The sequence below is a fragment of the Triticum dicoccoides genome, chromosome 4B, assembly GCF_002162155.2.
Source record: "Triticum dicoccoides isolate Atlit2015 ecotype Zavitan chromosome 4B, WEW_v2.0, whole genome shotgun sequence".
Taxonomy (NCBI): Eukaryota; Viridiplantae; Streptophyta; class Magnoliopsida; order Poales; family Poaceae; genus Triticum; species Triticum dicoccoides.
In genome coordinates this window covers 119,052,663-119,056,338 of record NC_041387.1, presented here as the reverse complement: position 1 = coordinate 119,056,338, position 3,676 = coordinate 119,052,663, and positions in this window count along the sequence as shown.

Sequence of the window (3,676 nt, the reverse complement as noted above, 5' to 3'; positions counted from 1 at the left end):
GGGCCAGAGAGGCATATATCTCACCAAGATGGATCGTAAAATGGACCAGGAATCATCCACCTTGGTCGTACAACCTCTCTCTTGTTGTTGGTCAAAGTGATGACTGTCCATGCCAGAGAGGCATATATCTCACCAAGATGGATCATAAAACGGACCAAGAATAATCCACCTTGGTCGTACAACCTCTCTCTTGTTGTTGGTCAAAGTGATGACCGTCCATGCGATCCCGGAGATGGGCTAGGTCGCCAATAATCACGCAAGTAGCTAGTCCCCGATGACAACCACTGCATGCATGTGGCCCAAACATATATATGTATGGAGAGGTGTGTTTTTAAGTAATAATGGAGCAACTTTGATGTGGCACCGTGATTTCGAACTAGAAATCCCCACACTGGGTGAGGGTTAGGTTGACGATGCATATGTATGTTACACCACACTTCAAGCCAATGACGGGGATTCATGCATGCATGCGTGCATAGTATGTATATGCACTCAAACTTAATTAGGTCTGAATCTCACCATGACCTATACTACGATAACATGACCCAAATAAAGAATCTGCCATGGTAACCTATCTTGTTGTTGGTCAAGGTGATCATGGATGTCCACACGGGCCCACGAATATATAGGCTTGTCGCCGATAACCACACGAGGGAGTGTATCATTCAAAGGCAACCAGTACATGCATATGTATGGAGGTGATGCGTGTATGCATGTTTGAATACACAACATTGATGTGGCACGTGTGTAAAAAATCATACACTAGATCCCCACACAGAGCGAGATCGGTTCATGATGTGTTGTTGTACTAGCCACTTCGACTCGATGGGAGGGATTCATGCGTACACATGCACGTGTGTGTGCGCAAACTGTATCATGCATGTCATCCCAGAGCGAAAATAATAATCCCCTCCTAAGTGAAATTAACCTCTCTTGTTGTCAGGCAAAAAGTAGTGATGGACCAAGCGGGCCCACAGATGGAAAGCATCGATATCGCTGATAACCGCTTAAGTGGGTGCAAGAGGACAACCACCACCGTTTTGCATGTGGGCCAAACATATATATGTTGAATACCCAAAATGCACAACTTTGATGTGCCACATGCCTCAAAAATTGTAAACCATGGATCCACACATAGTGAGGTTCATATCAAGCGAACTACATATGATGGTCCCCTTCCCCCATCTTCACCGCATACTATATGCTCCTCCCGTAATATATGTACAACCCAAAAGAATCCCTCATCGATGGTGAAATTAATTAACCTCTCCCGATGTAGGTCAAAGTGATGCATGCATGCATCAACGATGGCCTCGTGGGCCCACAGATGGAAGCGTCACACGTGAGTGTCCTAGCTAGGATATCCATGTGGCCCAAAAAGGTGTTGTGTGATGTTTGAATAACCAATTTTACAATTTTGATGTGGCACGTGCCTCGGTAACCAAAAAGTCCCGACACTAAGTGAGGTGTACTTGTTCACTGACGCGTACGCATAGTATATATGCTAGTCCCCTCCCACCTATTCGACGCGTACTATATACCACCATGACACAAACAAAAAAGATTCTACGTTGCTGGTCAAATTAACCTCACTGCCAGCTATTCGTCGAAGTGATGGACGACGACCTCGCGGGCCCACAGAAAGCGTCACACGCGAGTATCGATTGTCGTGTAGGACAACCATCGACTCCATGTGGCCAAAACGTTTATGTATGAAAGGGTTGTGCAATGTTTTAAATAATGATTTTCATGACTCTGATGTGGCACCGGCCTGCCTAACAAAACGGCCAACCCACACGGTGGCTCACAACTCGTAGTGTACTGCGAGCCACCCACCACCCCCAGATGCACACACCCACACACACAACGTGAATCCACCGCAACTACGATGCATGTTAAATTAATTATTCCGTGGTGAACATACATGTTACCAAAGGAGGGACGTTTTAATTTCAAAAAAATCACAGAGATCATTAAGACATTTTAGTACATTGATTGATTGATTTCTACGGGTATAATGTGCAAAAATCAAATATGAGCTACATGCACACATGACAGTGCACCTAAATGGATTGCAAAAACACATGTGTCTCACTGGGTGCATGTTTACTCCCCGTGCAGCAAATTTCAAACATTGAGAATCTTGATTTTTAAATTCTAGTACATCCAAAACTTATTTGAAGTTCATGAAACTTATTGTGTTGTCATATGGACACCAATACAAAGTGGAATTGTACTTTTTTTTGTCAAATTTGAGACCAGTTTTGATGTAATCTTTATCTAACTACAGACGGGAGATTATTAATAATTGGGAACCAATATCCCAAACGGATTATTTATTAGAACCGTGAGCGTTAGACCAACAATGGATACGTGACATGCTTTGGTTAAGCAATAAAGCGGCAGCATTAATCATCCATATAGAAAAACAATATACGTGCCGCCACACGACCCGTTTGGCGTGCGAGCAGGCGTGAGTTGATGGGACGCATGCGAGCAGTCCACCGCGCAGGTAGACGGGGAGGCGTGCGTGGAGGTGTGTGAATTGACGGAGGCGTGCTCGCTACGTAGTGTCATCGGGAGGCTTGTGAGTAGCTATGTGAAACTTTGGTAGGCATGCCAGCAATCCGGTGCGCAGGCTCACCGGGAGGCGAGCCATCGGTTTAACCGCCGCCCGACTCTCTCCTACAACTCCCACTACTCCATATTAACGGTGCGCCCCAGCGGCCGCACTCCCCATCCTCACTACACACACACAATCCTCTCTCTCCGCTTGCATCCTCGACGCCGCTCTCAGTCCTCAAAGCCGTCAGTGTATGAGGATGCTGCCGAAGCGCCCCATCGGAGGGTGTGGCGATGCCGGGGCTTCTAAAGTACCAGAGCACGACGTGGATATGGATACAGAGGTTGTCGTCACCGCCGGCGAGTTATCGCCGCACCCTGACGTCATCGACAGTGTCGAGCTTCCACAACCGGAGGCAGAGTTCCACACTGACTCCGACGACCACTCCGGCGATGACTCCGACGACAACTCCGGCGACGACTCCGACAACGATGGACAGCTGGTTAGTCATCTATACCCATTTATGTGTCAAATAGATCATAGGGTTTCTCTGGTTACTCCTGCCTCCCCCTTTTTGGAATAAAAATCTTGTGGTTATGTTCTCCCAATCCATGAAATTTGAGTAAGTTTCGGTAGATCCGTGTAGTGTATTGATTGTTTGAATGGTACAGGTGATAAGTGATTAGTTGTTTCATCTGTGCAAATGATTTCTGCTAGTAATCCGACTAGGGTTAGTGTTCGTGCTAATAATTCCTAGGCAGGACTTGACAATTGATTTTGAATGACCTACATATGTTTGTGCCATTATTTTCTTCAAGATTGGTCTGTACATAGACGACTATGCTTAAAAATCGAACCATAATCTCTGGATATGTATAAATAAATAGCCATAAATTCCTAATCCTACTTCACAGCATGTAATCAGTGACTTGATGCCAAATTTGTTTACTATACGTATAGGTGTTGTCTAATGATGTGGACAGCGAGGATGAAGATGCCTAGAGGAGGTACAAGAGGCGAATCCTGAGGGAGCTTTATGCGGGAATGCATAACAGTCGTATTAGGACCTGGAACGATGGCTATGGATGCCCATTTTGCAACCACAAGCTTCAT